The sequence below is a fragment of the Eurosta solidaginis genome, chromosome 1, assembly GCF_040869045.1.
Source record: "Eurosta solidaginis isolate ZX-2024a chromosome 1, ASM4086904v1, whole genome shotgun sequence".
Classification (NCBI taxonomy): Eukaryota; Metazoa; Arthropoda; class Insecta; order Diptera; family Tephritidae; genus Eurosta; species Eurosta solidaginis.
Window position 1 is genome coordinate 257,272,845 of NC_090319.1, and position 13,275 is coordinate 257,286,119.

The window sequence follows — 13,275 nt, forward strand, 5'->3', positions numbered from 1 at the left end:
ACATCTATATTTGATTTTTTTTCATTTCAAAGATATGAATTTTTAGCCTTGTTTTTTTTTTTTTACAATTTATATAAATAATGTACTTTGTATGGCTGCAGCCCATGTTTAAATAATAAATACATCAAGTCTTGTACTGTATTTGTTGGCCTTTTCATTGTTTAATCGACTAAACTGAGATTTTATATCAATTAGTATGCAGAAGTTGGGTAAAGGGGTTAGTGACCCGTTTTCATCCCTTTAATACTTTTCTTACACACGCCACTATAATTCACTAACACTATCAAAGCCCGCGCATGCGCAGAAAATACATTGCCTGCAAAAACGCTCCACGTCATTTGACTAGTCACTTTACGGTCACTGTGACTTCCCAGCGGTTATATTCATAGTCACATTTGCATGGGCGTGATTAGGTTTTGTGACCAAATTTTCCGTTTCGTTCCTATTAATGTGATCGTGCATTCCGCTCCCACCTATAGGATGTGCGCATAGTACTGTGCTGCTCACACACCTCACAATGCTCGTCAAATGGCGGTCATATTCTCCGTCATTTCACTCTACATTTTCGAATCATTTGACAATAAATTTTACTGCGGTTTTACCATTTATATAACCGCCATATAACATGAATTTTACCTGTAGATTTAATTTACCTGGAGCAGCCATATGAATAAAATATGAACCAAAAAAATTGCATTTTCAATATTTATTATTTTCAATATTATTATATATGTACATGAAATTGGAACTTATATTAAACCAGTTCATATAAAAAAGAAGTAAGTACTTTAATAATCACCCCTATTCTGCATTTCGACTACGTTCCGCTTTAATCGAAGTTGGGTATTCTGCATTACGACGGAATCGTAACGTGAAGAGGAAGAGCAAATGATTTTTCGAAATCAGCGGTTTGTACGGAATGTGTGAACATTGGAACAACATAAATTAAAGAAAATTTGTAAAAAACACTGAAAAACGTTTATATTTTATTATCCACGCCATTTTGTACAGAAAAAAGCAATAGAATATATTGCCGCCGTGTTATATTTTTTTGAGTGAAGTGCTTTCATAATTGTAAGTGTGTTTTTGTCGTTCTTTTGGCCAATTCCCTGCCGTGGCCACCAAGTTTTGTTAAAACGGATTCCAGCACGAATAAAGCTGACATTTTCTGAATTTTATGGATGCTAATTTCATTGCACTGGCCTAAAATACTTTATGAAGATTTATTTATTTTTTCCTCAAGGATTGTTTACGTTTTCGCTTCACCTTCCTCTACTCCTGCAGCTGGCTTTGACATATAACTGGACCCAACAAACAGACACAAATTATAGCTAACTGCAATCAATAGCCGCGGCATTATTTGTGGAGTTGGAAAGCAACGCATACGAAAATGGCCAGGCGAGAATGGAAAGGCAAATATTGCGAGATTTATGTAATCCATTTGAAATGAGTGACGAATTGTAAGAAATTGAACTTAAAAGTGGTAAAGTTTAATGGCTTATTTTCTTATTTAGGTTCAAAAAAACTTTCGACTTAATAAGGATGCTTTCAAGTATGTGTTAGATACTTCTGCGGGGCAAATACGTCCAAGGACTTCGACATCGACATGTTGTTTTTGACCTGGAAACATATAAAAAACTGTCATCATCAAGCCTTTTACGTTTCTTAGCAAGTTTTACTTACATTTTTGTTAAAATTTTGTTATAAATTAATAAAAAAATAAAAAGAGAATATTTTTCCGCCAACAAATTTGCAGCTTAGCAAAACGGAACTACGATCGAAATGCAGAATACACAAAATCGAACAATTCGAAGTTGGATCGAAAGAGATTGGAACACAGAATACCAAAATTGCCAAATCGAAAAAATTCCAATCCAAGTCGAAATGCAGAATAGGGCTGAATAAATGAACTCGCTTAATTGGTTTTTGTTTTCCAATTGAAATCTTTTCTAAGCGAGCAGAAAATAATTTTAAGCTTTAGAAAAAACTCCAATTATTTGAATCAATTTAAATCTACAACTTAAAGCTAATTATAAATTCAGATTAGATTTACTCTTTTTTTCAGATCAAAAATATTCAAAGGTGTCGTGGAATCCGATTCCTGTCGTAATTGAATTTGAAAGTAATAAAGTAAAGTAAAATATGAATTTAAAAATGTAGGACTAGTAATTGAGTCAAACTTATTATTGTCCTAAATCTAATCATTCCAGCATTAATTCTACAATCCTTAGCAGAAGTATTGATTGGTTTCAAATCTAATTCCAACAGCAATCGTACCACGACATACTTTATTATATATGTACATGAAATTGTAACTTAAATTAATACAGTTCTTATATAAAGAAAAGTAAGTATTTTAATAATAAATAAACTCGCTTAATTGGTTTTCGTTTTCCAATTGAAATCTTGTCCAAGCGAACAGAAACTAATTTTAAGCTTTATAAAAAACTCAAATTATTTGAATCAATTTAAATGTACAACTTAAAGCTAATTAGAAATTCAGATTAGATTTACTCTTTTTTTTCAGATCAAGAATATTCAAAGGTGTCGTGGAATCCGATTGCTGTCGTAATTGAATTTGAAAGTAATAAAGTAAAGTAAAATATGAATTTAAAAATGTAGGACTAGTAATTGAGTCAAACTTATTATTGTTCTAAATCTAATCATTCCAGCAATAATTCTGCAACCCTTAGCAGAAGTATTGATTGGTTTCAAATCTAATTCCAACAGCAATCGTACCACGACATACTTTATTATATATGTACATGAAATTTTAACTTAAATTAATACAGTTCGTATAAAAAAGAAGTAAGTACTTTAATAATAATATAAACTCGCTTAATTCGTTGATATAAAAAAGAAATAAGTACTTTAATAACAACATAAAAAATATATTAATTGCTTTGAGCTATATTGTTGCAGCGTCGTCTAAGTGGCCAGCACTGTACATAGCAAAATATTATTATATTACATTATATTATATTCATAATAATTAAATGCTTGCAAAGCTTAAGCGTTTTTTGGTTTAAACTTACTATCAAATTAAAATTTTAATAAATTTCACACTTCAAACGTCGCCGCAACAGCCTACACTAAACCAGTAAAAAAAATGCATAATCCTTTTTTATGTTCAAACAAAAATTGTTTAAGCTCTCGCTGCGGCAGTCAAACGTTCTTTATCTATACTGCGCCGTCATCTTGTTGGTCAATCGCGCGCTGCAATCGTCATTGGTGGGAATTGACATTCATCATAGAGTAGCGAAGGCACGGTCCTGCGTAAGCACATCGCTGACCTGTGTTGGCAAAAGATATGATGATACTGTCTTCGATAATTAGTCGGAACGACGAAGTAGAGATGACCGTTGTGTCGGTGGCAGCAGTTACAACAGCAGTTTCTGACTTTGCATCATCCGTACAGTGTGATGAATGCTTCTCTGCTTTTTCCAATTGCCTGGCGGCAGCAATTTGCTACTTGTAAAGCTAAAGCTGTAATGCAAATAAATAGATGGGTTAAAATGGTTTTCGTATGTTATTCAATAACTCACCCTCTAATGCCATCATCACAGCCTTCTTATCGATTTTGAATATGTTTACTGTTTCAGTATTCAAACCCAGTTCGTTTGGTGCAATATTTTCGATTTGATGTAACATTTTCAAGTCTCGTATATCATGCATATGTAAACTATCCGTTAGGCGCGTTCGATTCATTCGTATACTGTGTATATTTGAGCCGTGGACGCAATGAATGGCAGATATTTTGATTCTTTTTGAAGTGTAACATTTGTAAGCAGTTGGGTTTCTCTGCTGTCACCATCACCACTAGAGAGCTATTGAAGAAACGCTCGAACAAGATAATATGTTGCGATTTACGCGCATAGATATCTTCCACCTTGTCACAGTTATTGATGGAGAAAATGCGAAAGTCATCTTTACCATCCAATACGGAAATTGAACTGTAGAGGAAGAAACAATTTATAAAATTTAATAAAATCAAAAATAAAAGTTGTACTAAAAAGGGGTAAAGTATTGTATGTTAAAGTATAGCAAAGTCTCAGCGGCTTTGTCCTGTTGAGTGAATGATAAATACCATAGACTTTCGCAGCAGATAACTTTAAATTTGGATTAGCGATAGACACCTCGTAGGTTTTGTGATGGCTGATGCGGTTTTCGCAGTTCTGTGTTTTACGTTTTACTATTTTTTTTGTAGGTAACGCCTCTGTTTACATCTATTGTGACTTTGGATTACGTATTTTCGGAGGTCGTCCTCAAACTTTAATCCGCCCTGTAACTTAAAAATTTCTGCAAAATACGTTATTAAAATAAATATCTCCTTGCCAAAGATATGTATATGCATTACCGAATAAAGCAACGTTCACAACTTTTAGTGCTGACAGTGCTTTTTTTCCGCTTCCTCCAGCCCAGTTAAAAAGGTCAAGCACCTCGTCTGTGAAAATGTGCTTAATCACACTGTCAAGTTCGCCGGACGAACATTAAACCAAATATAAATAGTGGAAAAACTTACTACCGCGTCTTCGAAATTTTTCTCCAGTATCTTCTCTTCGAAGTCAAAGAGAGCATCGATGGACTTCATTGGCAGCATCACAGCTAGATCAGCGTGGATATCCTCCCCACTTTCACCAGTAATTCTGCAGACCATTTTGTGTACTCGCTTGACTAGGACCTTGGATTCCCGTACTACTTTCTGATGCGCCATCACATCAGTTTTGGAAATTGCCTAAAGTTTAAATATATGTATATAAATATATATGTTTGCTCTATAATTAGTAAATACGTACATTTTCTTCCAAGCTCTCCAGTCGCCTTTCAGTGTTTGTTTGCTTCTCAAGTATCAAACGAAGCATACCTACCCATAATATCTGTTAAAATAAAAAATTTTTTTGTCATTGCCAGTGGGCCTTATAATATAAAAAGGATCTATTATTAATAAAGTCTTTTTTTCCTAAGATTACCTTTGTCTGGCTCCGACATTACAGACGTTGTTGGAGTTTCATTTGAAAAAAGCTCGCTTTCTGGGAAATAATTTGGCGTAATGGCAAAAGCTCCGCTGTTTTCACTTTCCATCTCACCAAATGTACACAAACGCTTATAATTTTCCGCGCATTGCTCACACTCTTTCTTTTGTTTTCTCAATTCATTATAAAGTGAACGCTTCATAATGTATATTTCCGCCTTACTCACCAGTTGTATATTTTGAATTAAAAATGATTCCTATTCGTCACGAATAATGAAAATGATACTAAAAAGAAAAAGGGAACAGGAGACAATGATTTCAAATTATGTTTAAAAGAAAGATTGAAAAAAAATTGTTTGCCTAGATCACGTGGAACTATGGGTAAGTATTAGCTTTAAAAGAAATAAATTTACTAAGGTTCATTATTTATAGCTAAAGCCCCCCGGTTTCGGAAGAACCAGGGGCCATTTTTCGTTAATCAGCCCAATTCTAAATATTCCCTCGGAACTTTTTTCTCGCGGATTTTTTTATTTTCGCGGAAAAATTGTTCTCCCTAGGAGAAAAGAATTGGGGAATAAGAATTTCGAATTTTCTATGTCAGCTGTTTTGTCAATTGACATTTCGTTACGCATTTCTTATTTTGTTTAGAAAATTTAAAAGTTTAATTATTGTTGCGAATTTGTTTGAAATCAAAGAGGATAGATATACAAGAGGGCGCACTGTAGAGTTGGGAACAGTTTGTGAAACCCATCGCGGTTCTGAAAGAACTCGATTAGGTTTTCGCAGTCCGTTTTGCTATCTGCCTTCGTATCCACCACCTTCAAATTGGTGAATTTATGCGGCGCACCAAAATAAGAAATGTCAAAAAGAAATCGGCGAACAAGAAACCAATTCGGAGCGGTTGAAAGAAATATTGCAATAAATTGAATTGCTATTGATATATATTAGATATTTATTGAAATGTGCCCAAATTTGTTAAACACACATGGAAATTAAAACAAAAACCAAAGTTAAAATAATACGGCAAACGAAGAAGGGAAAACAACATAGAATTTGGCTGTGCCAAGGAGAATCATGTTTGTAAAGAGCATGTACAACACATAAGTGCATTTATATACTTTGTTATTGAAAGTGATTTAATATATAAGCAAATAAAAATTTATAAATAAATAATCATATCAACAATCAAGTGCTGTTATTTATATTTCTAATCGTTCTAATGCATTATTTTGAAGAATGTGTATGTAAATATGCATACAAAAGTCCTTGTATACATAGCGGAACCATAAAGTCATGGCCGCAAATCAGTTGATTGGTAATTTTCTTTAACAATTTGACTCTTCATCTTCCGGCGCAGTACGATTTCGACATTAGTCCGTCGAAATACAAAAACAAAGTACATGCAATTTGTCTTTATATATGTCGGTCGCCCTGCTATCTCCTTTTATGGCTCCGGCATGCTTGCTCAGAATTTTGCTGATCATCCCCATGAATCAGGAAAGGTGCCCGCCCATTTTTCCCAAAACAGCCGATTTTACCAGGCGATCAGAAAAAGGGAACAATATATTTGCTGAAATAATGTTACCGCAAATTCGAATATCGAATTTCCATATTGTCATCTTCCTCACCTACAGACAATTCATGTTACCGTCTTACTCATTTGCATACAATCTGATAAAAATTTATTCATATCGAATTTCCTCATTTCCATATTGTCTTGTTATCTTCCTCATCTGCATACAATTTTATTTTTCCCTCTTCCTCCCTAACGCACCCTCACTTTTTTTTTGAAATCATATGGTATATGGATGGTTAAGTGCCTTATGCTGCGCGCACAACTTTTATAAACTCAGAGTTCGACTACCACGTCGACTCCATGATTTATTTATTTTTGTATTTTTTCTGCTTTGGTGGTTGAAAAAGTCAATCAAAAATCAATAAAAAAAGTTTCTTTTTACAAGGCTACAAGGAAGGCAGAACATTTTAAAAAAGAGCCCGATTCACCAGGCCTTCATAAAAATTTGTAGGGTTACTGGTTAATATAAATTGCATTTCGCATCTCTGAATGCTGCTAAGTAAAAAGTACTATACAAACCATAGGGGATAATCGGGCTATCTCCTTTGTACAACATATAAATATGTTTCCAAGTTAGAAATTAACATTAGTTATATATATCTCCCACGCATTCACTCACCATCACTTGATTTAAAATCATGCTTATAACTGCCTGTTAGGGTATGAAATGATATAAGCTATTGTGGCACGGATGTATAGGCAAATGAATTGTTGTAGGATTTCGCAGGTTCGAAGCTCGCTCCAGTTTATTCTTTTTAATTTTTTTTTTTGCTGAAATTATAAAAATGCTTGATATTGCTGCAAAATAGCAAAATTTTGCCGATAAGCGCGTTTCTTTCAACATTTCACAAAATCAAAATTTCAAGACCATCGAAAGCTGGCATGATAATAGGCGACCATATAAAATAGCGAATTTCGCTTAAATATGAAAGCATTTTTCCTAACTTCCATGCCCGCCTTCGCCTCATCCACAAGCACAAAAGTCAAACCAGAGACAAAATCTTAAATTTTGATTTTGTGTCAATTCTTATTACCAACACATTCAAACATTTCGTCCGGCCTCGTACATATAGGCCAAAACTACTACAACCTAAGAGAACAACTTCCATTCCCGCCTACTACACTTGTCCAAAAGCAAACTTATAGAATTAATTTTTTCAAAGGCATTGTAAAAATCCTTGTCTTCAAAGTGTAAGAAGAAGAATAGTTGGACAAGAAATATTTTTATATTACCAGGCACTCATAAGAGTTGGCGCGTGTGTGAAATGTATGAAAATAGTTTTTTGGCTTTCGTACGCACATATGCCATTCCTTTTACGCATGAGACTATACCATACAAAACTTCATATTTCCATTTCTGTTCTGATATTTCGAAGTTTCGAATGAGCAGAAAAAAATCTTTTTCTTCACCGCCTTCACCTGACCATCAAACAAAATAGCAAAAGCGAAATATTTTTGAGGTCGTTTGCACTTGCAAGCGCAATGTTTTTGAAATTACGCATGGTCAGTTCATAAGGTCAGAATAATGTAATCAAAGATTTTAAACGCAAAATAGTGAAAAAGGGGAAAAATTGCCAAAAATCGGCGGAATTTTTTATGAACTTGACACTTGCACTTTGTTAGGGTAGAATTAAAAGGGCTATAAAACTGTATACTTGAAATATTATTTCAAATTACAGAAAAAAATCCACACTTAATAAAATAATTAACAAAACTTTAGTTTTTCATATATTTATATTTTTATTTTATTTTAATATGTTTAAATCAAAAATAATTTAAACAAGCCTGAAACGAAGAAAAGGAACAAATTATTGAAAAACCTAAAACGAAAAGAGAAAATTAGATGCAAAACAATTAGAAAAGGTATGTAATAATAATTTTTTAAAAACCTGAAAGTAAAACAAGAATAATTAATAAAAAAGCTGAAAAGAAACAAAAAGAATTATTAAAAATCTGAAAAGAAAAAAAAGGAAAAATTTATTAAAAATATTTAATCAGTTTAATGAAAATTGGTATAACTAGACACGATTTACGAATTCGCCAGACTCTTAATGGCGAATTCTCTCAGGATATAATCAATTAAGATTGAATCATTTCTCAGAGAAGCAAAAGAGCATATTCTCTGATTTTTTCACCTGGTTTACAAAAACGACTAACATAATCGATTTTGATAACCTAGGCTCGTGTGTCAAATGTTTATTTTAAGAGATTTTTTTAAGGTAAACACGATTTTCGAGTTCGCCTACCACTTAATAGCGAACTCTCACACGATGTATCAATGAAGAATACATCATTTTCACCTGACACCAACTCGTCTAGGCTCGTGTTAGCTGAAAAAAGAAGAAGAAATACATGATTAGTAAAATCTTTACAAATTTCGTAAGCCCTAGGACATGGAAATAAATACATTTTATATACGTATGTATGTATGTAAATGAAAGCTGAAAAGAAAGAAAGTAAAAAGGAAAGTTGAACTATATGCTTTTCTACATTTTAAAATTTTTATTCATTACCTCGGTTGTACTTTCATTAGGTGGGAAGTTACCCAAGACCAAAGATGCCCGTAAAACCTTTGCTGTGGCTGCAGCTTAACTACTGTGCTTTTTTTTCTTTGCTAAATATTTTGTTCTTTTCAATTGAGCTTCCACTCTACGTGCTGACCATTTCGCATTTTTGTACAATAAAGTTGTTACCATGAAATTCAACAGTTGTAAGCGGTGTTCCGCGCATTCGTCAGCTTTATTAAACCAAAATGGAAAATACCTATCGCTTTTACTTCGAATATAGTCGATAATTGTTTTCTTTATACCCGGTTTGTGATTGCTGATGCTAAACATTTCCATGTACCATTTCATGTGCAAACGACTTATCTCAAAAAAGTCATCATCTGGGTTCATTAAACGTAGGTCATCTTGCGCTTTATAATTTTTCGCTACTATAAGGGCCTCAGATGTATTCGCCAAATCAATGGTTTTCTTGGACATTAATTCTATACATTTTTCGCAATTTATCTTATTCCTAAACTGGTTATGCATCGAATAGCCCGTATAATAACGTTGTACCTGGAGCTCTCCAGGCCTCTCCGGAATTTCTTCTAAAAAGATTTCATCAGGAATGTCTTCAAAGGGATTTTCTTCCACGACTTTTTCTCCTGTGCTACTACAAACGGCTGTTTCTTTGTAGGGATAGTCTGCCACCTGATCTTCATCCTCTGTCGCTCGTTTGTCCTCTGGATATACATCAATATAACTATCCAATCTCCTCCGTCTTTTCGGAGTTTCTTCTAAAATTATTTCATCGGGAATGCCCTCAAAAGGATCTTCCGCGATTCGTTTTCCAGTGTTTTCACAAACGGCTATTTCTATGTCGGGATAGTCTACTACTTGATCTTCATCCTCTGTTGCTCGTTTGTCATCTGGATCTTCATCAATATCATTGTCCATAAGGATTTGACCAGTAACTTTCAGAGGATGTTTGTTCTCGACCCAATCGAGAAACACATCATCGTCATCCTCGCAGTTACTGCCCTTGTCCTTGAACCGGTGTCGTAAAATTTGCATTGACATCAGTCTTGCGACAATGTACTGTACTTCGTTAGCTGTTGGGTGGCAATTGACACCTTGACTCGCGCGTAACTTATAGAAGAAATTCTCTAGCGCATCCTGATTTAACTTTCCCAAAATGACGAAATCAATGTCACTATTATTTTCAAAAATATCTTCGCATAAATTTAACATAGATTTTAGTGTTAAAATAACACCCTCAAAGCATTGCAATTTCCGCGTGTGCATTGAGATAAGTCGTTCGAAGTAAGCTATGTGATCTTTAATGCGAGCAATTTTATCCACATCACCTCTTTTCAGAGGCCATTTCAAGAAATTTTTGTGGCCAATATACTTTGAATCGAGCTCATCGAATAAATCATTCATTCTTTTGATGAAGAGTTGAGTTGGTTTCGCACTCTTCAAAATAAGCCGTTCATTTCCAAGCATATTATTTTCACTCAACATTTGGATCCCGGCTGCCACCGAATTGCTCAATAGTTGCGTAGCTCTGGATACACTCATCCTTTCGAAGGAACTCGGATGCACATGGGATCTGGTTAACTTGGGGCATATTTTAAAATTCTCATTTTTTTTATCTATATTGTAAAGTTTCTCTACAACGGCATGCATTACAGGTCCATCAGGTGTATGAAGTACTGTATTATTTAAAAAGTTATTTCTAATAGATTTGATTAAGTGGCAATAATCATACATAACATGTATCTTTTGCCCATTGTAAATCCATGTAGAATTGGACTGATTTATGTTAAGCTCTTTAAATGCTTTCTGGTTGGATGAACCTTGATCGCATAAAATAGCTTTAACATTAAGACCAATCTTTTCTGCGACATCTATATTTTCCTTAATTTTATCTAAAAGATTATAATCCTTGTCAGAGGTATGCACTACGTAATATGATAAAATGTACTTCCACGAACTGCAAATACCTTTTACCATAAAAAATAGGCACTTGTCTGCGATTAAATTTTTACGATTACCATTGCCGCTATCAACGTAGCCTTCAAAAATATCTTCTTTATTATTAAATATGAGATCTTTTTTAATGGCAACCTCATCAAACAAAATCTCACATATTCTTTCTTTTTTTGACATTGTCTTTGTCATTTCTTTTAAATTAGTTATAATATTATTATCAATGCCCGGGCGGACATATGGTATCGGACGATATCGCAGTAAAGATTTTTTATGAGGCAGTCGAAAGCCCAAATCGTTAATCAAGAGCCCATATGCTTTAGAGGACATGTATTGGACGTTTTGTGCCAATGTTTTCTCCTCAGGTGAATACCGAGTATGCTTCGACTTGACGATCATTTTGGCAAATGTCACAGCATCAGGACTAGCATTTATTGAAGGAATTATACAGGCATTTTCCATTTTTTCAATTTTAGCTTTTATTTCTTGAATGTCTTTATTAAGACTTGTGATTATATTGTCTTTTTCTCGGATAATGTTACGATAACCCTGAGCCTGCTTTTCAAATTTCTCATGGTCACAAACCAATTCAAGTCCTTCGTCGAGACCTTCATAGCTGTAGGGTATATCGTAACGTTGCCGGTTATATTCCAAATCAGAAAAACGCTGAAACTCCTCTAGGGTTAAATCATTAGGCGACAAGGGATGGCTAGAAGCCTCGCTTGCAACAATCGCCTCATCATTTTCTACCCCTAGATGGAATGTCGGAAAAGCACCGTTCAAAAGCCGTTTGGTTGACACATGCCTACGCTTAAAATGACGCTCGCAAATGTAAAGTGTTTTATTTGCAATTTCTGACAAATTTAAGTTACATGCCAAAGCCCAGGTATTGCGTTCAGTCTCGGATTTTGGGAACTCAAAAACCTTTACTCCCTCCGTAGGCTGACAACTTGGAACACAGCACGCCCCCTTCAACACTTTTGTAAAGCTGTGCAAGGGTGTCTCATCGTGTCCTATGAAAACAAACAAAAAAAACTTGAGGCTAGAGGTCAACGTAGTTTTTCGCTACTTTCAGAATTTTATTTATTGGCTTTTGTATGTTGGTGATATAACTATTGACATAATATATTAAGCAAATATTTTGTAACATGAAACCAAATATTCAACTTTTTCCGACCTCAAACAATTAAAAAAATTTTAAATATAGTTTTTTAAATACAAAAAATTTCAGTGCACATACAATTTTGTACATGTATTGTGATTCGCACTTCCATATAAACAATTTTGAGCAGCACTGGTTATTTTTATTGGCAATGAAAAGTATATTTTTCAATTTTAAAAATTATAAAAGAAACTGTAAATATGTATATGGTCTGTTGTTATTTTTAAAAAATGCCTGCTGCGTAGGTACTTTACTTACTTAATTAGCGCTTAACCGTTTAAACGGTTATGGCAGTGCAACAAGACGCAAATCTTATAGTTTATGAAATTTCCTAGCCAGCATTTTTTGAAAATTTTGATTAAAAAATATTTAAAAACGTTCAAATTTAAAAGCATTTTCTATTCGAAAATTAACGTATCGTCGGGAGAAAAATGTACCATAAATGTGGTTATTCTTGAATAATCATTTATGATTCCTATTTCGAAACGCTTTTTATTCATATTTGATATCATTTTAAAATTGAGCTTTAATAGTTTTAGAGTATTATTTGACTGCTTTTCACAGTCATTTTCTGATCATATTCGTGAATATATTTCAATCGTTTTGGTTGAGATTTTTGAATAATTTTTGAATGCCATTATAATGCATTTATTCTTCATATCTCATTCAAAATATGATACTACATAATAATCTTATTTCATCATTGGAAGAAAGCATGCGAAAGGGAGCTAATCGAACCACAGCTAACTCGCAAACAAACTTGACCGATATACACCTGCGACTACAACATCCAACATCAGCATTATCGTCTACATCTTAAAATACGGATACGATACGGGATGTTGAAGCCGTATCCAGGTATGTCAAGATAGTTTCACTTACTTGGAGTTCAAATAACTCACAACCTATGTATTGTTCAATCATTATGTGAAGGGGAGAAATGGTTGGGGAAATCTTCGTTCACGAGCAGCATTACATTATTTTTGTCTTGAAGAATATCTTTTGCATAAATAATAAAATTTTTATATATTTTTTCTTAGCTTCATGATTGAAAAAATATGTGTATGTGAAATAAATAAGATTTTTA

At 33.7% G+C, this 13,275-nt stretch overlaps 1 long non-coding RNA gene across 3 annotated transcripts in view; it reads right to left on the reverse strand.

The window, feature by feature from the left end:
* Nucleotides 1-805: 805 nt before the first annotated feature.
* LOC137237156 (uncharacterized) overlaps nt 806-13,275 on the reverse strand; it is a 30,884-nt gene continuing 18,414 nt past the window's right edge. For all 3 annotated transcript variants that reach the window (XR_010948848.1, XR_010948847.1, XR_010948846.1), the window contains 6 exons: nt 4,971-5,257; nt 4,797-4,877; nt 4,358-4,735; nt 4,088-4,299; nt 3,546-3,953; nt 806-3,486 (listed from right to left, as the gene is read on the reverse strand). This is a non-coding gene — a long non-coding RNA (uncharacterized lncRNA). The remainder of the gene's footprint in view (nt 3,487-3,545; nt 3,954-4,087; nt 4,300-4,357; nt 4,736-4,796; nt 4,878-4,970; nt 5,258-13,275) is intronic.